The sequence below is a fragment of the Sparus aurata genome, chromosome 21 (assembly GCF_900880675.1).
Source record: "Sparus aurata chromosome 21, fSpaAur1.1, whole genome shotgun sequence".
NCBI lineage: Eukaryota > Metazoa > Chordata > Actinopteri > Spariformes > Sparidae > Sparus > Sparus aurata.
In genome coordinates this window covers 18,329,482-18,356,294 of record NC_044207.1, presented here as the reverse complement: position 1 = coordinate 18,356,294, position 26,813 = coordinate 18,329,482, and positions in this window count along the sequence as shown.

The following is a 26,813-nucleotide window of genomic DNA, read 5'->3' as shown; positions in this document are numbered from 1 at the left end:
TATGGAAGGCATTTACATTTATCAAGTCAATTTATCAAGTCCATAAGACTGGTGTGGTTAGTCGATTATATTTCAGATGTTGAACTATCTGATAATGAGCATCTGATAATTGCCTCAACTGTATTTTCATTTTGTTTAATTCAGATTATAAACACAACTTTTTGGGGTAAAGAAAGTAGGTTGTCAGTTTGATTCTCATAAACCCCCTCTGCTTAAACAGCCTAGTTTAAGCAGTAAATTTCTCCCAGGGGGGATCAATTGAGCGTGTGTACTGGAGACTTCTGCAAACTGAGCCAGCTAAATTCCGTTTTAGTGCCCAGCTAACTAGAATAAACATTAACATGATTTAATCCTGCAGCATTTACAGACTATAGACTTGCAAAACCAAAAATGATCCACAGTTTGCCGGCTTTATTTCACAGTGTCATCTTATGGGAAAAAGTCATTTTGGATTGCAGTGCATAACGTGACATTGTGATGATTTGGTTTGGGCACTACGAAAGTTTGTTTCAAAGCCTGCCGCTCTTCCTGGGGGCTTTTACCAGACCCTAAATGCAACAATGTATATCTTTTTATCCCTTGGTCCTGACCAAATCAACCAAACAAGGTGTGAAAACACCCATAATCTCTTTTACTTCGGAGAAAAATTGATGATATGCTAATATTTCACAGGGTGCTAAGACGGCGATTGAGCTTTACTCGTGCTTGATGGATTGCCACTGCATTAAAACGCATGTAATTTGAGATCTTCACATCATTTCTCCTGCTCTGTGCTAAACCTCCACATACAGTGCATTTGTGTCACCCCGCTGGTTCAGCTCAGGCCTCCTGTACACGCCAACTTTTCAGAACATTACAGACCTCATGTCTTGTAAGCTCCATTAGCACCCGGTGCGTGGGCGGGTCACGCAAGCTCCCTTCATCCAGAAATAAACCAAGATCCTGACACACAGACCTCGCCGTTGTCTTGTACTATTTGTGTTTTTCTTGCCCATCGTGGCCCGCTGTCACACGATTCTGCCACTCAAACAGAGGCGAGGAGACATCAAATCCTTTATAGACACATCATGCATATTTGAAGATGGAGCTTTTGCCCATAAATAGCACCGCGGTTAAATAATTTACAAAGCATTTGCTGAAAATATATGAATAAGGCTGTGCATTCAGCATGGTGGCCAGATGTCTCCTGTGTGGGATCTGCAGCATGTGCTGTATTTGAAGGTGAAGTATGAGCATGTATGCAGATGTTTGTGCCCATGTCTCTGTCTACAAAGATCTTGTTCTGGTTTCATAAACACAGCAGGTTGGAGATTATACTGAGGCAAATGGGAATTTTAGCTGGGCAATAATGTGCTTAAAAACAGCTAATTCCCTTGCAGTGACTTGAGGCAGAACATATGTACCAGGATATATGTCATTTGATATATCAGGTGATATATGGAAGTCTTTATGTCGAAAGTACAGATGCTTAAACGCTTACAGCAGCTTTAAATACATTTGTAGTTATTTGCACTCTACTTTTGTATCTCTGTTGTATACTAAAATAATATTTTAGAGACAAATATACACTTGATTGACTACAATGTTACATGTAACATTGAAGTTTCATCAATTTCATACAAATCCTATGAACCCACTAGTACATAAAGTAGTGTTGTCGGAACACTGAAATGTCCTTGAAAAATATAGATATTTTATAACATGCTCGATCGAGAGGATACATTTATTTATTTATTTTATTAGAAAGATAAATATAACAAGGCTTGTGTACTGTGTTTTGAGAACAACAGCATCTAAGTTAAGTCAGTCTGGAGCCGGTGGGAACATGTGGACACTAGAGCGGTGCATGTGTTCTCTATGTGTATTAAAAATGAAGCTGGTGCTGGTGTCATGATACTGCAAAAAATACGCTCTGAGACGGTTTCAAATATTCATAGTGGGATATGTTAAAAAAAAAAAAAAGGGTCCTGGAAAAAGGGTCATTCTGCAACTGTCTTATACATTTCTTTCATACATTAGTTCATTCTGTTTATAATAATTTGGTTAAATGTACAACAAGGAACGTTGAACTTGAACCTTTATCATCATCATGTTACTGTTGTTATCCACAAACAGACACATTACCACTTCGCTATGCATCCTGCAAACAGCTGTGTTTTAAAAAGAAAGATAGCATCTTTCTTTAACCCACTTAGAAAGAAATTATTTAGGACTGCAAGCTGTGCTGCTCAAAACGCTTTAGTCCAAAGGGGGCGACAGAATCAACACAAAACGCAAGCTCCTTCTGGTAGCTTTAAATACGTTTTGAATAAAGGTTTTTTTTTGTGATTTTTTCATGATATGCTTTTAGTGATCATTACAAGCACATTCCACTACTGCTACTGTCCATCAGGCAACAATATGCAGAGGCAGCTCCTCCACACACTGTACAGCTTTCTCAAGGGCAAAAGGAAACGGGCGGGGACAATAGAAAACATTACTTCTTCACTTTTACCACCAACACTCTAACAGTTTGAGCGATTCAAACTGGAATTCAGATTATTCTCCTCTCTAACCTTTAAGATGCTGCCAGCTCAGTGTGCTGTAGGCATTTTTATTTTTCCCATCTGGAAAATCCTGAGGAAGATGTTCTCAGTTAGAGGGAGAATGCTGTAATAGAAGGCGTGCTTTTGTAGTGGTGTCTTTCAGCCCACAGGGGCCAGATGAGGTCCAAGTGTGCGTCTCATATACAGTGGAATAGAAACCCGAAAGTGGAATTCAATTTTTATAGTGAATGCATGGCCAACAATAAAAATTCAACCCTGGCCTTACCCTCACCATTCAATTTCTCAATGTCTCTTTCATTCCTTGTCCACTACACACAAGCACACACATATTGCATCTGCTCACACACACACACGCATAAACAAAAGGAATACACATGCACATATGGATTCAGCTGACGGCACTGAATAATTGAGAGGTTGCAATAAAACGAATGGTGCACATTAGAGTGAGAGATGGTTGTGGAAATAGAGAGAAAGCTCAGGGATTGCCTGCAGGTGAGAGTTAACATGGGAATCATCATGTATGGATGCTGGGAGGAGAGAACGCCACACACTGGCTGGCTCGTGTGACAGCTGGATTCATGCTTGTCTCCTTCTCTTTTTTCCTCTCTCTCTCTCTCTCTTTCCTCTCCATCGTCTCTGTAGTGCACACGCACTCACGCAAAGTTCAGTGCCCAGCCAACAAGTCAGATGAACTGGAACAAATTTAACCTGAGGGCCTTTTCACTGCGTCAGAGATCAAGACGTTATAAAATATGAATATACAAATATTGAATTAATATGTAACAAAAAGAGTGACTCAGGGAATGTAGTTTGCTGCTCTGCACAATATGTGGTGGCGAGTGAAGAGGATTATGCAACCAAACAATGTTTACTATGTTAACTTGACTGGAGCAGGTCCCTCGCCCAACATCAAAACAAACAGGAAACAGGTCAATATATTCCACATGCGTACATTACCCGCGCTGCTTGCTGGCTGTATTCAGAGTATATATCGAGAAGTAATTGCTGTAGTGGTTTGTAATTACACTATATCACATCTTGATTTTGAGCAACCAGTTTTTGCTGCACACCTTTGCCATCAGCTTTTGCGTCCAATAAAACAACTGACTTTTGATTCAACAGTTTTTTCAGTGTTGGAAAAAATAAGTTCAGGGATGGAAATTCATGTCAAGACAGAACAACTCCGACACCATCTGTGACGTCATATACTCAGAGTTTGATGGTAAGACACTTTTTATTAATTCATGTGTTGCATATCAATGTAAAGGTGCCATTCAGTATGTGAGGATTTAAGTTTAAAACCTTTTCAAAAATAGCTACCATTACCACGATTACGTCAGTATTGACATTGTGTCAAAAATGTCTATGTATTGTGTTGTAGAGGTATCTTTGAAGTTAGCATTCTAACCAGTTAGCCCTTGCCATCTCCTGAGCTAGCGGTGGAATCATGACCAAATCTCACCCCTTGCTTCGAGTTTCCCTGTCTGGACCACTAGCTGCCTGGCTAAAACTGAGCTACCGAGCTAACGCAGCTACAGTTAGCAGTTGTTCTGGCTATATTCTGCTCCCCTGTTCGTTTTAGAGTGTGAATTGCCAGGGGGCCAGTTCTTACGTGTTACACATTTACTGCTCACATGTCATTTGTAATCTGTTCTATCCACTTTGAGCTGTTAGCAAAGTTATTAGCATTAAAGGTAGTATTTGTAAGGTAAGTTTTGAGTCTTATTCCCAACTTGTCAAATACTGCCACTTCATGATTGTATCCCAAAGCGTCAGTATTTGACGAGAACACACTGTCTTTAAAAAAATGGGCCCTTTAACACAGTTGGGAAATAAATGGGACCTTCCGAGGAGCATGTGAATGCAAGTCAGTGGTGCTGCAGGCCACTGCGAAGTCCTGGAAACGCGCATTATGTAGTTTTAGGTTCAGAGGAAAAGTAGTTGTGCAACAAAAAGCGTCCTCATGTATTTCAGTGAGACCACTTGGCACTTGGTAGTCGCACAGCTGGGGTTACAGTCTGGAGGATGCTGACAGCAAACAATCGCACACACAACTAGGCCTCACTTTTGCCACATTGAGACAAGGGAGCAACAATCCAATCTGTTGAGCTGGTAAAATAATAGTTCAATCAGGGACACTCTTTTTATTCTCATTCAACTCTCTCCATTTCTTCTTAATCAGCTGTTGATGGCCATTTTTCTTTTTTCCCTCTTCATCGGACCAACCAGATTCTGCCACCATCACAATCAGCTGACGTCAGCAGAGAGAGGACGGATTTAAAGTTTGACAGCAGCAACATGATTGGCTGCCATTTAAGTGTATATCTTGTGACTCTCCTGACCCCAGTCATCTCGAGTACACAGGTTGAGATCGCCAGAATCAACTCCTCTGATTAAGATCTTCAGCCATTTACTTTATCCACCGCCACCAATGTCGAGTCTCCATCAGGCAGCTTTCCTAAACTACTCAGCTTCACCACCTCCTCAAATATGATGACATCTCAAAGAAGTCTATGACTTTTACATTCTCTTGCTGTCAGGCACATCGTAAATTTCTATTCCTCAATTAGAATGGAGTCTCTCCCGCTGTTACTTGTCACTTTGCATGTGCGCTCCCTAATAGCGCAGCAATTGGCCCCCCCCTGTAAAAGTACAAGTCTGACCACATCATCTGAGGTTAGCTAATATTACCAAAAATAGGCTGTATTTATTAAAATGTGCAAAAAGGGAGCACTTGCTGCTACTCGTTAATTTCATTCTGAGCATGCCTCGTTTTTTTTTATTAACTCTGGACTGTCGGAGGACACTGTTAACAGAGATTTCAAAGAGAAAGTCATCTTGAAACTATAGAAGTCCTTGAATGGGGGTCCATCATTATGTCTTATTAATGACAACTATAGGAGGTAGGTTGTTTAGAAGGTCAGTTAGGGTTAATGGGGAAGAAAGGGATACCTGTGGTTCCATTACCATGAATTGTTCATTTTAAGTTGCGTAGTGAAGTTTTGTGTTTCATCTTTAAGTTTCCATCTAACTTGGAAACACAGTAATACTCACCTCTTCCTGGTTGTCTCTAAAGAGGCAGGCCCAAACACCTGGTTAAGAGCTCCAGGACTAAACCCTTCAGAGAGGGTAGGGGGAGTAGAGATGCAAACAATACTGATTGTTTGTCTATTCATGTGGTTGGGTGGTGTGTGTTATCTATGTATGCATTTATGTAAATAATCATTCTTTGTACTTTGTGGTGTATTATTATTGAATGGTTGTTGGTTGTAGTGTAAATACTTACTATACTTGGAGATATGCAGAAGCATTTAACAAAGCTAAACTACAGTTTATCACAGCAGCTCAGTGTTGTTAGTATGCGCCGTTTGCTTGAATAAAAGTAGAATTTTTCTGGGTCTCAACATTGCCACATTGCTTCGGGACAGAAAAATAGTCAGACTGGAGTGTCAGCATTGGCCAACTCTCTATATTAGCCAATCAAATAAGTGCACACCCCCGGTCGGTCATCTTGTATTATTCTCAAGCCTCGTTTACCTTGGCCTCATTGGGACATCAAATGAAATGGCAGCTGCCGTGACAACTTCCCAGAGAGTCATCGCATTATAAACCAATATAAGTGTCTGACAGGTCTTATCCCTCAAACTGGAACTATTGTGTTACCTCATCCAACAGTTCTGAGCATGAATATTGGGCCTGAATATTTACATGCTGTTGTCGCTCAGGGATTACATGTAGCCCCGCGTGTAGCAGGTTTATTGGCCAACTTGATTTCCTCTCAGCCTCAGAGTGATATTTAATCGCACAGGAATATTATACTGTATACATCAAAGTCATTATATGGTTATCATACGGCTGGTACATTGGAGTAACCTCCTTCGTAATAACAAACCATTGAACAAAACCTGCATGTATCGGAATTCAATTCTAACGGAGAGCAGTGTGAGATTAGAAAGGGGGCCCCGAAGTAATCTAGAGGTTGATTTTTACTCTAATTGTTTCCCCATAGAGGCATTAAGGCTGAGAGTGAGATGTAAAGGTGAATGCTGCAGGACTACTCCCACTACACACCATATTTATTCAAACAGATAAATGACTGCCTTTATGAAGAGGAGGCTGCAACAGATGAATATGTATGCTTTTTAAAAATTCTGTGCCGTCATAAACACAAATTGGCAACTAAAATAAAGTGATTTCAAAGGCTTTATTGTGATTTATCATGAACAGAAATAACTCACGTCTGACTTCTAGGTTATACTTATTATACAGTGGCACGGCTGTGAAGCTAGAAGCAGAAAGGCAAAGAAGGATGCTTTTTATTTTAACTTTACCCGCTCTCTGCCTTTTATCATAGCAGCCGTGACAATAGGGTGCCTGGCTGTGATGTGCTGCTATTTATAAGCAGCCGTATCTCTGAATAAGTAATAGGACTAGAATAGGAATGCGGTATAGGTCACCTTTGTATAGCAAGGTTTAATTTAACTGGGATGCATTCAATATGTGGGATTTTAGCTGGTTTCCGGCTGGTTCTTGACTGTGAAGTTAAACAGACGATTGCAACTCAAAAGTCCAAAGAATGGTAAGTGAAAGGCAGAGACAAGGATAGATTTCTATATTAAGCAGGCAATACAACTGTATAAAACAGTGTTTTTCAGCCCGGCAGCCGTCTGCCGTACAACTTTTATACACTCCCTGCGCCATCACACCTGATCCAGATGATCAGCTCGTCATCAAGCTCTGCTGAAACCTCACAAGGACCCGTGCATTTGAATCAGGTGTGTTGGGCCAGGACTAAAAAACACTGGTGTTAACTATTTAAAATGCACAACTTTTTTTTTTTAAAGATTTTGAATTTTCTGAAAAGTGAAAATGAACTCGCTCACAGTGAGTTCTGTCCTGATAACATGTGTGAGACTTAAATAAACTCAAATAAATCCATAATGATAAATTCAATGTTGAGTGTCTACCATGATCATTTATTCATTTTGCGAGTTGGAACCAGTTGTGTTGGATAGCACAATTTGTTAGCCTTCAACTGGCAATCCCATGACGCCTCAGGCTGAGTCTGTCAACCAATTACAGGCAGTGTTCATGACTTGATGGGAGGCAGGTCTTATAAAGAAAAGTGGTGGGATCCATAGTAGCAATTTTAAAGCAATTAATTTGCTTAGTTACGTTCACCAAAAACATGATCACACCCTTTAAGCTTGTTCAGGCACAAGCTGAAAGAGTGCAGTATTCCAAACAAATACATTGAATGATAGAAAAAACTATGTATCAAAATACTCGATCCACATGTAATTAATGAGCATTTGCCGTATTCACTTTAGAGGAAATGATTACTGGGAAAGGTTACTCACCAGACACACACACACATACCTATATGATGGCTCGGCAGGGACACTGTCAATGGCTATATATGTACTAATTGCATCAAGTTCTTCAAGATTCCAATTAAAGTCAGCTAAAGGTATTTCAGTCAAGGTGGCTAAGACTAATGTGGATTCGTGACACTTGGGTTGACCTTTGGAGTGAATGGCTTTCACAGCACCATTGTCTCATGCATTACAAATGTGTTCCTGCGCTCTCTGAATGTAAGCATGATAGCTCCTGCTGCCTCACATATCAATGCATAGGGATCGTCATACCCTGGCCTCCGCTGGATCATTTCTCTCATCTGTTTTGCGATCTCCTTATATCTGTATTTCTGTAAAATGTAATGCCTCTTCATACCGATCTTCTCTTTACTGCTAGTTATCTTGTGTGGCCTGCCCTCTTCCCAGTGGTGGACAGTAACGGAGTAAATTTACTTGAGTACTGTACTTAAGTACATATCCAGAGGATTTGTACTTTACTTGAGTATTAGATTTCTTTGGTACTTATTACTCTTACTTGAATACATTTCCAAGACAAATATTTTTACTTTTACTCGAGTTAATTTCTAAGAAGGCTGAAAAGTACTCGTTACTTTCAGGTCTGCTCTTTTTTTTTTTTTTTTTCTAAAATACTATTGGACACAAGCTGTGTTTGTCAAAGAAGGAAACCTATCACAGTGCATGCTCTCCACTGGGATCTACGTAAAAGCGGAAATACGTCATCCCTCCCCATAAGGATACCACCAAAGTAGCCACGCTCTCGACTGCGTTTGTCAACACAAAACCGCGACAATGGCTGCATAAGATGTAGTTTTTTGTAAAGCACTGGTGCTTCTCAACCAGTGTTCTGGGGACAACATTGGTCTTTGAGGGGGTTCCAGTTCCCAACTTAGCTAAATGATAGAGAGTTAGTTGGACGGTGCAGGTTCATTTGGTTACAGTTTTAATGATTGTTAATAAACATCTGCATCTGCAACTTCTGCTGTCCTCCTGTGATCCCATTCATTGTATTTGTTTTTATAGGTGTTTCTGCAGGCTTTATATAACATTGTGGTTCTAAAAGCAAGCACATCAGTGCAGGTGGTTTCAAAGAGTTAATTCTCAGAAACAAGAGTTAAAAGGTCCTTAAATTCATTTAGAAAAAATTAAAGTAATTCATTGATGTGAAAAATAAGAAATTTACTCTTACTCTTACTCTTACTTTTACGTAAAGTAAATTTAAAAGCATGTACTTTTGGGTACTTAAGTACCTTTAAAAGCAAGTACTTTTTTACTCTTACTCGAGTAACATGTGGACTGAGCTACTTTTACTTGTAAAGGAGTAATTTTTGACCAGTAGTATTTGTACTCTTACTCAAGTACTGGGGTCGAGTACTCTGTCCATCTCTGCCTCTTCCAGGTTACCATGGTGGAGATGAGGTCGTGTGGCCCGGGCATCGCTCGGTGATGCCTCGGCGCTCTCAGTCGTCTCCTGGGTACACTCACTTTACATGTTCTGGCAATTTGTAAATTGTGATTTTGTTGTTCTGTTCTGTAAGTGAAACATCTATTGCATGTCTGTCCGTCTTGGGGGAAGGATCCCTACTCTGTGGCTCTTCCTGAGTTGATTAATAATAAAACAGAGCTAGAAGAGGTTGATAATTGGACTTCAGAAACATGTCTACAAATGAAACCAAAAAAAGTAAAGTAGGACCATAGGAGTTGTTGTCTCCATTGCTCATGTACTGTAACATGTCTACAAATGAAACCAAAAAAATTAAAGTAGGACCATAGGAGTTGTAGTCCCCATTGCTCATGTACTGTAAATGTATTTACATGACTGAGTTGGACACCGTTGGAAACAGAACAAAAACAGAAATAGACATTTTAATACAGAAATGTTAGCATGTTTTATTCAATGCTAACAAATCTTTATTTGCTAAGATGTCAGGGTGTTCAAATTTGATTGGACATTAATAGAGACCTGTATAACTCAGAATATGGACAGAAGACTGCATGTTCCACGTCCTCAGCAAGACCAATGAAAGGCGAACGGACTCAGTCAGTTTAGCAAATTATGGCGAAGGTGTAAGGATATCATAACCTGTATCTACCAATAAGAAAATTAATATAAAGCTATCTGGGTTGTTTGCTCACCAGCCACAAGCTAACTCTCTGTTGTTTTGAGCCAGGAACGTGATGACACTCGGTTTCTCCGAGCTTGTAAGGGCATCTTTAGGTGAAAGCAATGAACCAAAACAGTCAATATGTCCACTGCAAAACCAAAACAGTGGGCAAAGGTGGCCAACAGATGAGTCATCTGAGTCAGTGTCGATTCAGAAAACATAACTAAATACCAGTTTAATATGATAATTTTAATGAATGATTTGTTAAATGTTTGTAGAGGTTATAATTTAAAAATCAATCGTCAGGAACTTGTGATGATAATGAGGCTGATGAGGTAATTAAAAGGCAATGACACCCAGCATGCACCCACTGTTTCAGTCATTACCGATGCTTTGGTTTCACTTAACTGCACTGTGGATTTTCAACATGTGCCAGTTACCTTATCAGCTCCTATACAGTCCTCGACCACTGACTCATATGAGGTAGAATACATGTGTTAACTGAGCTCATGCAATGATTGCTCTCCAGTCAGTTGTGTGTCCTGACAGAGCTGCAGTTCAGGTCTTATCAGCTGCACTGTCAATGTAATTGTCGAAAGCTCCTCACAGCCTGTGTTGCTGATAACAGGGTGACTAATAGACCGTCACAATGATGCCATTGAAAAGAAGTCACACTTAAGTGAGTACAATTTGCTCCTGGCGTTTAAAGAGTATCTCTTACTCATTCCGCCGGCTTGCCTCCGAAACAGTGCGATTAGCAGCAAGATGTGCCATCACGGCCTCAAGCACCGGGCCTGACAAGGAGATCTGTCAGGGGGAATGTCACTCCTGTTTGGCAAGAGTAATGTCATTATGCCTGAAGGCAGGAATGACAAAAGGAACTTTAATTGGAGTTCAGATAGAGGTTTTTTAATACGCTGAGCTTTAGGTCTTTGGTTGGGTACCTATAAGGGACATTAGTTGTTGAGTGAATAGTGTGTAAATTAGGGAAAACCTGTGTCATGCTTAAATAATCTAATTCAGAGGCTTAATTAATAAAACAACAACTAATTTACAGATTTCTGAATCCAGAGCAATAATTGTAATTATGAAAAGATTAATAATAAATGACACATTAAAGCAACATTATGTAGAAATTGCAATTTTTTGTGTGATTTGCCCCTCCACCAGATCAGATATCTATTGAAAATAGCATGCTAACAAGCTAGCCCCTTGTCACCGTGTTACACAAGAGGTTAAAGTCTGATAGTATAGTAGAGTCAGCTAATACAACCGCTAGCTGCACAGTTAACTGAGCTCACTGGCTTATAACAGCTACACTTAGCAGCAGTTAGGGGTTACCCTAATTATTTTCTGCCCCCTATTTGTTTGTTTGGAGAATTAATTTGACAGTCAGATTCTAACATATACTTTGAGGTAAAAAGTTACATAACGTTGCTTTAAATTCGAATTTAACTTGTACTAATTGTGTGTCTGTCATCCGTTAAATTATGCAACTTCAAATTTGAAGGAAAACACCTGAAATTGAGTTACAGAAATCTTACAGATCTGTTGGGCTGATGCTTTTGTCCAGAACAACATTTAAATGAGGCAGAACCCACAGCAGACCAAGGAGGTTTCAGGTGCGGGAAATTATACACAAGTTTTCTTTTTTGGAAAGAGGTGAGGGAGAGACTACTATAGAGGTCTATATTTGGGGAATAAGATTTATTTTATTTTATTTTGGTTGTTTTTCTTTGGGTGGGCAGAGGAGTTTCTCTTTTGTTGTGTGCAGCCCATAATTGCTGTAATGCATAACAACTAGAATGGGTAAGATGGTCCAAAAATGCAGTTGACAACTGTGAATCCACTGTTTGTATAACATACGCAGTTCATACATGCATTTGCTTATTAACTCAACTGCTTAATAGCTGCACATTGTTGTGTGGTGTAAAAACCTCTTTGTCCCTATTATAAGGGGACCCTTGCTCAAAATCTCTGTTCCTGAGTAGGGTGCCAGCGTTGCGCCATACCAGCCTCTGGCACTGCTACACACACCCTGCACCCCCTCACTCCGGGTGTGTGCGTCGACACAAAGGTGGTGAATACTGTTTCAACACACATGCAAAACTGCCACATACACTTTCTCTCTATGTCTTTGCATGGAAGAAGCGACTGGGACCTTGGAGACGCTTATATTTAGGCGCCGCAGTCCCCTTCTTTCTTTTCTTTTTTTCTAGTGACGTCTCTCATGGTCTCCCCCAGCTGTTTTATCAAGTCATTCTGTCAGGCAGGCAACCCCGCACTGCTGCATTATTCATACTCTGCTATGGAGACAGGGGAAATCGGAAGTCCCGACCACCACTTTGATGACATGCAAAGAAGGAGGAAAGACTCTCTGCAACGTTTACATCTGCTGTCACCTTGGCTTTCCCAGCTGCTGTGATCATCAAGCAGAACACAGGAATCATAAATGAGACTGTGCGAGTGTGTGGCGGGGCTGTTCCGTGTAGGCGGCCGGATTTGGGAGGGTAAATGGGTACTTAGAAGTGTATTGGGTATTTTCATCATGCGTGTGTGTGCTGAATCTCATGTTTCGCATGTGTATGGAAGATCAAATTTAGCTTAATGTTATTTTCTTCCCTCTGGTATTGCATTTATGCAATACGTTCATTAAAACCATTCATCATCCTCATAGCTTTGGGTTTCCCTTGAACAGGCTCCCGTCTGTGCTATAAATATCTTTCATGGTGAAACACCCTCCTAAGGCTTTGTCAGAAACACATCTAACCACCAGCTGGGATAAAATATGTCAACGTACATTATTGGGTAATTACCTAATCTCAACATTGTGACAAGGCGACGGATGTGATGGAGAAATGAAGAACATGTGTTCCTCATATTTCTCTAAGTCTGGGCGCCACTTACGTTTGATAGAGATTGTGGCTGTAGGGAATGTGGCTGATCCTCCATCATAGAGATTTGTTTGTCAGTCTAAGGTCGTAATAGAAATACAGCAGAGCCAGTGGATTACACAATCACATACACACACACACACACACATACAGACAACAAAGGTAATGCTCCAGGAATGAAGGCATGCATGAAACCCTGATGTAAAAGTAAGCAAGTACTGCTGTGACTTGACTCTGTACTGATGTTTGCCGATTTGCGCATGTTTGCATAAATGGACGCGCCTGATTGACAGTGTGAGTTCCGGTGTTGACTCAGTGTGATTGAGTTGGAGATATGAGTGCACTCTGCTGGCAGCGTTCTTCATTTGTCACCATCTTGAGCTGCGAGATGGGCCGACGGGCGCCCGTCAGACCAGAGAGCTCCTGTCTGCCTCGCCGTAATCCCACTCTTAGCATGTGCGGGCACGTCTGCGGCCCCCAAGAACACCCATCTCACAGAAACTAATCCATTGATCCCTCTCCGTGTGTCAGTCACAAAAGCGGTTAGAGCCATGAGCTACAGAGCTATGCTATGTCAAGTGTGGCCCCTCAAAGCTCAGCAATCCATAGTGTGGAGGTAATTTGGGATGCAAATGGTCTAATGATGGCTCCGTGTATGTGTGGAGGAAGAGGAAAAGGATGCGTGTTTGAAATAGATGCCTTTCGTAATTTCGACTTAAGATCTCATTATGAACATCGAGTATGACTGAGGCACGTTTTTATTAACGATATGTTTGTGATGAAATACCACCAGGAAGCATCATTTATCATCCTCCGTCTCTCTAAAGTCTGAGGATAGTTTTTTCCCCCCGTCTTTATATATCGCGTCCAGGAATAAAACCCAAATATAAAGTGATATAAAATGATTTATGAAAGAGGCTCATTGGAGAGTAGGGCAATGAAAATGCCATCCGCCTGAAAATCTAATAAGCATCCTCCCCGAATCGGCGAATGAGGCGGTGGTATGTACAGGAAGCCTTTCACAGGATGATCATGTATTAAACAGACTTCCCCTCCTCAAATATTCATGGGCAGAGATTTACTCATTAATCTTTCATTATCTTCTATCTCTCTGTTTTGCATACATCAGGAGCTTGGAGCTGTTATTGGATGCAATCACCTTCATTTCACATTTACGAGGGTGCTTGCGGATTCGTGCTCATTGTTTTGCCCACATGCAGTAGATAATGAGTCGACTCAATATTTGAGTTTCTTATTTTGGCGTCACTTTGCGTCGGAAATCCGATTGGGGAGTTCTTGTGATGAAAGAGTCAAGGCAATGCCTTCTTCTCTATGTGTTAAAGGAGTAGGAGTTTGAGTGACCACACACATCACCGAGCACACTGAGGCTTAACTGGATCGCTCCATCAGCTTAGATGTTTGTCTCAGGGAAAGAACACACCACTACTTGTCAATATGGCTGCAGGTGCACCAACAGTAATGAGCAAACAGACGGAGGTGAAAGAAGTACAGAACCAACTACTTAAGTAAAGAACTATTGGCAGCTCAATGTACTTAAAAGTAAAAGTTCTTGTTCTGCAGAAAAAACAGTGACTGGTGTATTATTGTATAGTTATGATCTGCTAGCAGCTTTTCACTTTTGTGGTCGAGGCAGAGTTAGTTTTAAAGGTGCAGTGTGTAACATACGACCAGAATTTGCACCCTTAACGTTCAGCTGGAAGATGTATGTGAGTTTGCCATGTTTCACAAGCTTTTCTAACTTTTTAAGCCCAATGAATAAAGAAAATAAACTCACAATGTCAACAAAGCAAAAAATGTGTACACGGAAAACGGAAAAAACATCCTTATACCTTCTGAATTCAAGTTTATCTCTCTTACTTGCTTTGCTGACTCCCAATCCTAAAACAGGACTCAACATAAACCACCCACTGGACCAGTTTGCTGTTCCAAAAACCATCTCTGGTTCAGTTGAAATAAATTCTTATCATGTGAAAATCTTGGCTCGTCTACAACTTCAAGCCTCTCCTTTACTCCCCTGTCATGTCTTCTCGTCCAGAGCCTTGGAGTTCCTGGTCAGCAGAGCCTCGCACAAATAAGACCACTAGCTGCACGGCAAAATGTGCTAACTAGCTAGCGGCAGCTAGCCACAGCCATAGATAGCAGAAGTCAGTGGAAACTCTGGTTTGTTTGGACTGACCTTCGACAGGTGGCCATAGTTTACACATTGGACATTTTACTATCTTATATAAAGTAAGTTTGTTTGGCCGAGTGGTTCTCAACATGAGGGTCGTGATAGATCTAAGAGGTTGTGAGATAATTGATAGGGTACAAAAACGTGTTGCTGCACAAAACTGTATTCATAGTATTTCTAAATGTTAGCATTTATTTATCTCTTTTGGTCTTGGACAGTTGAAATGGAACCATCTTTCTCAAATTTTTAAGCTTAGAGAAGAACTCTTTCTAGTTGGACTCCTGCCTACTTATCTAAAAGGAGCCATGGAAATCAAACTAGCCACTGTTTTTTGTCACAAAGGTTGAGACACACTTGTTTAATTTGATTTGATTTAATAGTGCATTGTATTTTTCATAAGCTTGTTATTAGGGTTAAACAATCACAATCCAAAAAGGAAACTAGTTGTGTACAAGTATAAAGTAGCAGAATAAAGAAATAATAAAGTACAAGTACTTAAAAACGTACTTCGGAGCCATAGCTGAGTAAATGGTCTTAGTTATTTTCCACCACTGCAAACAGGCAACCCACAAAGCTGAGATCGCGACCTATACCACCGTAAAAAGAACAGGATTTATGTCAGCTTTAAAGTTGTCCTTGTATGATCAACATTCATATCAGCACCCTCTTCTTTGAAACTCACTCATCTCAGTGATGCTGTGACGTGAAAGATTTGTGCTTCTAAATTAGACTTATGAGGGAGAAAAAGTACCAACAGTTGCATCAAGATGAAAGAAGTTGGTAGTCTGCCGAGGTCAGTGGTTCACTGACTGCGTACTTGGCTTCCCAGAACCGCCCCCAGCATGATTAAGGATGTGCTGTGATGTGATCCCAGTGATTACCATAGATGACTATGGGAGGGCAAAGCTTGGAGATTGTGTGCAGGACTTCAGGGGGACACTGGTGGGCAGGGGCTTTATCGACCTGCTCCCTTGGATTCCTGTTAATAATATACAGGGACTTAACACGCCTACACATGTGGACAGTGTGCAGACGGAAATGCATGGACTAAAGCTCAAACCGAGATGGGAGAGAGACATAAGAGCAAAAAAGGCGTTATACTATAAATATATCACACATGCACAATCAAAAAGAGACATCCACATAAAGTCAGTGACACCATAAATCCTTGTTTCCTGCACAAAATGAAAAAGCTGCATGAAGCGAGGCAAAAATCTAAATGTTGCTGCTTTTAATGATTTTCCTCGCTGCCGTCGTCTCCTACCATCATCATCACTAGGCTTTGCAGTAGCTCAGACCTTGTTATTCGGTCCACTCTTTGTCTTCAGGTTTGGCCACGCTGATAACAATGCAATTAGTCATGAGCTACTTTTCCAGCAAAACAGCCGTTCCTTCACAAAAAGTAAAAACTTACCTTAACCTCAACTTTAACTTCAAATAAAAACTCCAGGAAACAATCAGCAATGTTTGTGTCTTCTTTTTTGGTATTCTGACAAAACTGTGAAGAAGCAAATGTGTGTCTTTTACTGTCCAAATTTTGAGCTCACAACACAGCAGACCGCTCCAGGGGAAGAAACACAATGTTTCGAGCCTTCTTGCTATTCTTTCAGTCCACCGATAATGACTAATGTAATAGTGAATCAGTGTTGTGCAGAACCTAGTCAGGCTCATGCTGTTCCCACTGGTCATCCAGCTCTGAAGTGGTATGCATGTCTGCCATCTGTTGTTATTTTGGACACCCGCTGGCACCATACAATGGTACATTGAATCATGTCTATTGACAGGGTGTCCAAAAAAATAAATATCAGAAACAAATGTAGATGGAAGAAGATGCTGCTGGTTTTAATGCCCAGTCTATCGAAAAATCAATCAGTTAAGTTAATTTTAGAAAATGTTTGAACTTGGCTGTGAAGATAAAAGCCTGATTGTATCAGTGAATATTGCTGTCGTGTGTCTTGGCCAATAATTAACAGTATAGAAATGCCTTTAGTACTGTATGTTTTAGGTCATTTAGAAAGTCTTTTACATATCCACCTGAGAGCAATGATGCTTTTATTTTATAACCTCATGAAGTATTTGTCTTTGTAATGTCTTTAAGGATCAACTGAGGAATTACTACTCACTTTTTCTCTCGTATCAGGCTCAAAAACTTTGCATCTGTCTGGATCTAATTAACACTAGAGGCTTTATTTCTAAAACAAGATTTGTATTTATCATTAAACTCAGTGTTAAAAGAGCAATTTGTAAGATATGGCCACAATTATGGTTTAAAGCCAAACTAATGAACCAACATTATGTCGTGTGACGACACAACAGTGTTGACATTGTGTCAAAGATGTCGATGCACTGTGTTGCAGAGATACAGAAATTGGTGTGCTAACTAGGTAGCCCCCGCCTGTCCTGTAACCTAAAACCACCTTGTACCCTTGTAAGAGGCAATGGTCTGATCGCCCTCCAATTTCAGGTGGGTGATGTCAAGGCAGTGAGTTTACTAGTTAGAGTCATAAGTCAACAAAATAAACCCATAAAATTTCATAAAAGGAAAAAAATTTACACTTAATTAAATATCCTTCCCACATCAGGTAAGAGCCACAGATGAGACCCCAGATCAAGAAAGGAATGTACACAAAGTAAAGAAGATTTGAGTGTGCAGGTGGCGTCAGTGGCTTATAAATTGCACAACAGGATGTAGATTTGCAGGAAAGTGGGGGTACGTCATGTGAAACACAAGATAGAGTGATACAACATGTGCCATTGACCTGACATGAGTTAAATTCCCAGCGGTTCTCCATGCCAAAATCGCAGCATGTCACCTTGATCACAGCTGACACACCCCCTATTGTGTCTCTGTTCCCATGTCAGCACCGTTCACGTTCATGGTGAGGTGGCAAAACACAGACAAAGCAAACCAGTGTGCAATGAAAATGCCAACTCGCTGCCACAAAGCCCGATGCGGCATGTGCCATAAGCTGTCGTGAAACTGGAGCGTGACTGTGCAGTCATGTGTGTCCTCAATGACCTGTTAGATGTGATACACGCATCTGAACACTTGACAAGAAAAAATGACAGAGGACACGCGAAGACCCCAGAAGTTTACTTTGATGCATTGAGGCAATCACGACTTGGCTGACGAGATCTAATGGCGAGTCCCAAGATTCCTCGAGAGAAGAATGAATCAGACTCAAACAGCACAATACAGCAGCGTCAGTAGTACAGTGCCAGCAGAAACAGATGGGCAGATGAAACAGCTGTGTGTCTAAATTAATAGGGTGTGCAGCATCAAGCTGACAGCCTGTCTCTGTGGATGTTTTGTTAGTTACCGACTAAGACTGTAATCGGATTACAAACTCTTTGGAAAGAGGTAAGTGATGTCTTTCTGAATTAGTCAAACACACTCAGAAGGAGCAGTCCCAGAGTATTGGACCGGTTTGCTTTTTCATCTGTTTCCTGGAAGTGTGAACCAACTGTGACCTGACCTGTTGGTTTGTAGACTAGCGTTTTGAAGCCTTTGGCATTACAGCTGTTGCCATCTTTTTTTTTTTTTTGAGCCAGAGGTAAAAATATTAGAATGAGAGAAAGCAGCTGATGACCGTCCTCATCAGTACGCGTCTTTCCTGTCGTAATGGTAAAGTGTACAAAGCATGCACCTAACGGTACGAAGAAGCCACGCTTCGGTACCTACCTTGGTTTGGGCGGGGGCACGTTTCAGTATGTAGACATACGCATGTGATGGCCCACCCCCCCTCCAGGTAAAGCATATGTGTATGGCAAGCAGTATGCCACATGTATAAGAGCAAGAGCAAAACAGAAAGTCAACATGAGGAGGCAAATTTTGACATTGTGGGCTGCCACAAATACATTAATGTATGGGATACCCTGTCGTCATTCGTATGCACTTTTTATGAGGTAATAACAGCAGTTTGCTCTTATTGATGGACAATATTTAGAAAACAACGACAACAACAACAACAATACAAGTGTCTGAATCTCAAAATTGTAAAAGAAATCCCTACCAGACCAACAAATATCTAAATAGTCAATTTTTTGTGTCCGGCACGCGAATACATGTACCAGCACACCCCAGTACAAAGAGTCAGAAACACTATAAAGCTCAGTCATAGCATGCTGACATACTGGCTAGCCTAAACATGCATTTTGTGTCACCTAGGTCTTAAAGCTGTGTTAATCAGGGCTTTACCTTCTAGAAATCTTCAACAAAACGGATCATCTCACACACACCTGACATATTATTGCATTATAAAAATTGTCATTATTACAAATCCAGCAGACACAGAGCATCATCAGCACTCGTATGGAGACGATGTTCTAGCCACCGGATAAACGCAAATCCAGTTTTCGCTCATAAAAAGTGAGCTGAAAGATGCAATTGTAGAGTTCAGTAATAATTTGTGGGTTTGTCGCTCCAGTACTTATGACAGGCATTACACATAGTCACTTTATATTCTTGATATGAAAAGATTGATACGTGTGGCTCTAAAGTTTTAGCCATCAATAATCACAGCCAATGAGACTCACCCAGACTGATGATAAATCTGTCACAAGCGCTGTTCAGAGTTGATTAGATCGGTCGTTTGCCTCGATTTATCAGCCTTTTCATCATTCTTGCGTGTTAACAGCACTACAGAAATTATATCCTGTGTGTTCGGGATCCTGCATGCTGAGTCTTGGGTGCTTTCAATTCGGCTAATGTTGCTCCACTTACCTCAGTATTTATCGACACTTTGAATCAGTTTCTCAGGCTCATGATGGGTTTTCCTCACTATTCCCAAATATGCCATACATACATACACGTACGTTTAAATGCTTATCCTTGCTAGAATGAGCAGCGTAATATATATATATATATATATATATATATATATATATATATATATATATATATGTTCGGCAGACAATTAGTGAAACTCCTGAGACGTTATTACAGATCAGAAAGAGAGAAAACAGCAATGTTTGCTGTTCAGACTACATTCTGACGCTCTCACATTATAATGTGCAAGTTGAAAACTGACATGAAAACAACTGCGAACTAACACAAATACAAGTATTTACCTAAACTGGGCTTTAGTCTAACACTGCTCCGGTCCAAATCAATGCCAACTTATTCATATTTAAATGAAGAAATCAGATCTTTCCCTCAGAGGATTGTTGCCACCCACACCTACGTATATATGTACGACAGGCTCATGTTGACATTCCCTTATGTTAGACTGTGTTTACGTTCTATACTCCTCCGTCAGTGTCATCTCAGGCTGCTTTGTACCAGCTGCCATGAAACGCCTGCAGTAGTGTGACCTTCCTTCTGCCTCTGCTGCTCACTAGGTATTTTTTTATTTTATTAGATTGCTCTGTTATAGACCCTGCGAGCTTCACAAAAAGTCCATCATATTTGAACATCCCTTTTATTGAAGTTTAGTCCGTAGCTTTTAAAATGTGAGATTTTTAGGCAGCATCCTGGGCTTTGAGAGAGAGAGATTTTGTCCTCCATTTACAAAGAGGCTTTCTGCTGTTTTATCCGTAGGACATGTTTTATTCCAAGGATTCAGCGCGGTTTGAAACTCTGCCTCATGGACTACTGGTCCATGAACGTGGCGGATGGGGACTGGATGTGTCACCAGGTTGTTGACGCGCTGCCACTGGGAAACGTCTCCGAAGACGCAAACGTCAGACATTTGGTTTTGATACCGTCTAATGGCTTCTGATGAGAAGGATATCATCCTGAGACAAAACTATTCACATCTATTCTGGGGAGAGACAAATACTAATCTCTCAAGCTCCAACTCGGCAGAGGAAATTCAAGGATGTTTGAGATGATTAAACCTCAAGTATTATTTCCTCTGTCATCTATCAGAGAAAAGTAGATCTCAAACATGCGTCAGTCCCCTTGATTTATGATCTGTGTATGATTTCTCCCACTCAGTGCAATGCATGGCCACTGTATTTAATATTTTTTATTATTCAAAAAAAAAAAAATACAACCTTCTCACCTCATCTGAAATGCTAACACTTTGTGTGCCACTTCCCTCTGATTTTCGCCAAGAGTAGTAAAGGTTCCACAGTTTTTAGGGGTTGTGGTTATATGATCTTCTAGGTTGCTTCTATATAAGATATATTTCTCAGAATGCAGCACCCATTTTGATTCTGGTTCGAGACTTTTCTTGCATGTCAACTCTTAATATTCACTCACCAGGATTAAATATTGGCACATTTCTGCAAACCAATGGTATGTTCACATTTGTTTGAGTGATAGACAACGTACCATAATGACATTTGTACGATAGCATTACATGTTTATGACCTAAAGTGGAGAGGATGGTGGTCGACTTACCTTGACTGCCGTCTGAGGCTGTGTTTCAACATAAATGTGACACCAAGGGATATTTTTGATGAGTGACCACGTTTCAGCAATTTTAAGCATTGCACCACTGGAACTTCGGATAATTCCCGCCACGTTTGTCACAACATCACCAGATGTTTTTTTAACAAGACATTGGGGCGTCTGAAGCTGTGGCAACCAAAACTGGTACTTAAACCCAAAACACAATCTATTCCAAGTGTTTTTTGTGCTGGAACCTGACTATAGAATTAGCACAGAGTAGCCACATTATAAAAATAGAGATTGAACCTAAAGAAATGTAATGTTGCAACAATCATTGCCAACATTTAGTCTGGCGATTGAGTTGATCCCTAAACACATTTTAAAGGAGACCTAATATGCTTTTTAATTTTTTTTTCTTTCCTTCAGTGTGGTATATCGATGTTATATCACATGTAAAATATTCTGATGGTTAAAAAGCTCAAAGTCCGCAAAAGCTCCTCCTCTCACACTGAAAACACTGCTCCTGAAACAGCCGGTCAGTATTCCCGCCATAAATTGAGAGAGCTGACCAATCAGAGGAGACTGGGTATCCAGAAGGATGGGCTAAAGAAGCTACAACAGAGCATTTTAAACATAGGGGGAATACAGAGCTTGCAACACTGGACAGTATGAGAAAACTGGTGTGTTTTTGAGCACTAAAGCGTGTAAACCTTTCCTAGTAGTAACCCCAAATAAAATCATCACTTTTGTTGGTGAACAGAAGTAAGTATTTCTCTGTAAATCATTAAACAAAAAAGGGGACAAGATCAGACTGGCTGCGAGAAAACATTTTGTTCATCGGACAATAATCACCCCAGGAAATTGTGGTAGAAAAAAATGTAATGGGCTGTCTGATTGTACGCCCTTCTCCATCTAGTCTGTATCTGAAGGGATACAACCCAATCAATGGGGATTGAGAGCGTGAAGCAGGAGCAATGAAGCATCGCCATCTCACTATCAAGTGTGCTGCACCCTGAAATATCTGCTTCTCCTGGGTGAAATAAAACATATGCATATATAACACTCTGCCGTGTTAATCATAGTGGATCCTAAAGAAGTTTCTCAACCCAATCTCTTCCATTTAAAAATACTCTCTAAAAAAATACAGTGCAGTTTTGTGCCTAAGCCTGTTAAGCCGACCTGCCCGTCCAGCTCTGGCAGGTAGATCCAACTGATCCAACTCCTCTGAGACACAGAGTTTTCTTTTTTATTTCCTTCCAAAAGTGAAACTACAACATTAACTGTCTTAGCTGTAACAGCACTGCATGTCTGTATGGGATGGTTAGTCTGGCCAAGCCCTAAAGGTCAATACCGCCAAACATGAGGCTGCAATTTGCAATGACAGTAAAGACGCTGTACTTGCATGCCAGGCAAATCATGTAAGTCTGTGCTGTGCCTATCAGAACACACTGGGGATTTGCAAAGATTGACCCTTCCCCTGGAGTAAGTTGTGGAGACCTTCGGGGAGAGGGGCCAACTGCACGCACACGGCTCTGTTTCCCGGCTAATGAGGAGCTTAACCTCTTTTGTTTTCTCTTGGTGATCACAAATAACTGGTTGTGTATCTGAGATGTCCATGTTCAGTGCTGCTCGACGCTTTGTTTTTCTGAACTCGCACTTTTCACTGTGAATGTTCACTCCGTCTCATATTCACTCTAATTGAAGCCATTTATAGTTTAACTGCAAGCTCCTGCCATCTGTGGAAGACTTTCACTGAAGGCTGCACTGTTTACAGTCTACAGTCGCTCTGCTGCTCAGTATTTTTTTTTTTTTTTACTGCTGATTGTAGGTCAGTTTCATTGGCATGGAAGCAAATGAGCCTTCTCTGAGTGTGGCATTATGATATAGATTGTGTCTGCATGTGTGTATACACACATGCATTTGCATATGCGACGACTGTTGTGTTCACATATACTTCCTCTCCTCCCTCCCTACCCCCAAACACCCCCCCCCCCCCAAATGATTCATCCGTCTGCCGTTATTGCAGGACATAAAAAAGGAAGAGAGATTTGAGGAAAACCATCTTATGTTTATATTTAGATGAAAGAGATAATAACACATCAAATGTGGCTTTTTGAACAATCAGCATCGACGTCAACATCAGTGGGTATATTTTTCCTCTAGGTTTGTCTGTCTTCTGTTTGCCTCTATTTATGAACTCACCAGGGAAATGGTATATCAGCTCTGATCTGTCCCGCTAACTGAGGGAACCAGCTGCAGCACTGCAGCATCACAGGAGGCTTAACTGTTCCGGCGCCAGTGCAGGTCTAATCAACAAATTTGGGCTTTGGTAGACACTCTGACACACTGGTGCAAAACAGTCAACATCTGGAAACCACTTTGTTTGCCGTGAGTATGTCAATCAGAATCTCACTTATGTTTTTGCCCTACATCACTACAGCTCTCAAGGCTTGAATACTGAGCGGCTGACAAGTGACCAGATGCTCAAAGTCAGATCACTTACAGACATGGTGCGTATATTATATGTCCACATGTTTGTTGTGGAAAAGAGTACAACCAGTTAGAAGTTAGTTACACATTTGCAAGGTTGGAGCAGCTATTTATACTCTTTACTTTGCTGTTGCAAAAAGTTTTGTCTATAAGGTTGTATCTTATAGACAATGTTTTATTCTGAATCCACAATTTGTGACGTTTGCTTATCGGTGTGATTACAAGATAATATGACGCTATGTTTCTCTTGGTATTCCTGGTTTCTCTTCAGTCAATTTCTTTAAGGACAAAATCATTATACAGCCTGACTCAGACCAAATGTACTGGGAAAACAGCATGGATTTTAAGTCTTCCTTTGTAAAAATTGGCCTCAGTGGCAACTGAGGGCAAAAAAAGGAAAGATTAACAACAGTTGTTACTTTGTAGATATGGGCTTAATATTTGTTAAACTGTCCACAGTATACAAACACTGATTACCTGTTAAAAATGTAATGAGTAATGTAATCCAGGTATTATAATAATACAAGTAATGTCACGTGATTACTTTCCAGTACTTTTGGATGACCTCAGTACCAAACATATGAAAATAAAAAGATAAGAAATATAGAAATATAAATAAAATTTTACTGTAGCCTCACTCCCAATGTGTCAAACACAGCAGCCTGGTCAGCGCCCTAAGCTTCAAAGTTTATCCTCCAGCACAATGTGTAAAGCCCCTCTCTAGTATAGCAGTATAAAGAGCAATAAAAGCAAAATGTAGGGCTGCGCAGGTAGTCAAGTGGTTAGAGCGCATGCCACATACGTAGTGGGCCCTGGTTTGAATCCAGCCAGAGGACCTTTACTGCATGTCACACCCCCTCTCTCTCCCCTTTCCTGTCTATCCACTGTGAAATAAAGGTGTCTATGCCTCAAAAAAAAAATCTTGAAAAAAAAAAGCAAGATGCAGCTCTTTCCCAGGACACCGGGATTTGTGTCCTGTCTGTGACCAGTTGTGGATATCAGTTTGTTTTTAAGATACTAGTGCAGTGCCCGTAAGAAAAGTGTATTCCTATAAAAAAGTGGGAGGTTAAGGAGCTTTTTCATGGATGGCCAAATGAGGCTGTGTTTGAAGGTGGGGCGTCAGGGATATTTAGGTTTGTTGTGAAATCTGATATTTCAGGGTATAATTGGCTGTTTTTGACTATTTTTGATTTTGCCATTATATTTCATCTTAAAAGCTATTTACTTGGTGTCATTATTTTCAGCACAACCTCACATGTGTGACTGTACAGTTATTTTTTTTATTTTGACATACTGTACTGACTCATTAAACAAAAAAACGACTCCACTACTCACTAAACACACTACACCAAACACTACATAACACACTAACTACACACTCCAAACACGCTAAATGTCACAAATCTCTCAACTCTCACACACACCGAAACGTTGTTGCATGTCAATCATCCGCCTAGGTCCCTCCCACAACTTCCTGTTCCTCAACAACCAAACTTGCTGCTTGGACACTTTCGTGACAAAAGCCAGTTTTTACCGTTTCTTCCTCCTCCAGAAACAAAGCAAACGTGACGGCGATGTTCGCGAAAAAGCGTGGCGGACATTATTTACCCTAAGTCCGGTTTTGGACGCTTCCGGTCTGTTGCCTCGGGAGGTGGGCCATGTAGCTAGCGGCTAGCTGCTAGCTAGCTACACACGAACATCCATTCCGATTCCACTTTGTTGTCCGCGCGTCTCCAGATCTCCTCAGACCCGAACAGACTCGGTCCGGACTCGTTTAATCTCATTAATCCACAACAGTCAGTTTAGATGCACAGAACAGAACAGAACGGGACCGAACCGCCGGCAAAATCCCGGTCCAGCTCGCGCCGCTGCAGGTATAAATCTTCTTGTTTCTTAAGGTGGGGGGTCGCGGTGAGCTCTGCAGTGATTGGCTCTGGTGCGCGCGTGGCCACGGTGTGCAGTGATTGGCTCTGGTGCGCACGTGACTGTAGTGGCTCAGGTGGACAATGCTCCTGGAATTTGTAAAGCATTTATGAAATAATTTATTAACGGTATCATTGCAGTCCAAACAAATGCGAAATATCACACCATTGAACCACGCAGCAGCCATGTTGAAACTCTCAGTTTGATCCTGATCCGCAGAGATATTTGAGGAACTCACACATACACACACTCACACACACACACAGACAGACAGAGGTTCCGTGTATTTATAGATAGATGCTACGTATGCAGGACTGTGATGCTTTCCTAAACCTACCCAAGTAGTTTGCCTTAACCTAACCAGACCAACAGTCCTAACATGACCATGGAGACAGCCAGCGGCCAACTGCATATGAGGAAATATCTCTCCGCTTAAATGGACAAAATCATGGAAACTCCAACAGCGTTCTCAAGGGCCTACCCTTTCTTTTTGTTTGTTTCTCTTCTGCACTAAATTGCTTGGCTGATCGGCTAATCAGAAGGATTTTTTCTCACCAACGGGCTCCACCACTGAATGCTCAATTGCCCAAAAAGCTGTCGACAAGGGTCGGCTGGTGCCAACTGTGCGGGACACAACTAGGGCCACGGATGATGACTGTGTCAGGGCCCAAAGGCCGCTGACTAAGCTGCCATAATTAAAGGGTAGGGAATGAGAACGTAGTGCACAAACTGGCACACGGCACAGCATTCAGACAGAGAAGAAATGATGCCACTAGACGATGAACCATCACCAACTTCTGTATAAATGTACAGACAGACATGCATCTATATTGCTGTTTCTTTCGTTCCACTCAGTACAACATTGTCTATCATTGGCATTCAAAGCCTTGTGCACAAACAACCACAGCCTGTCCACAACCCAGCGCCAAGTCTTTATCGAAGTCTGAGG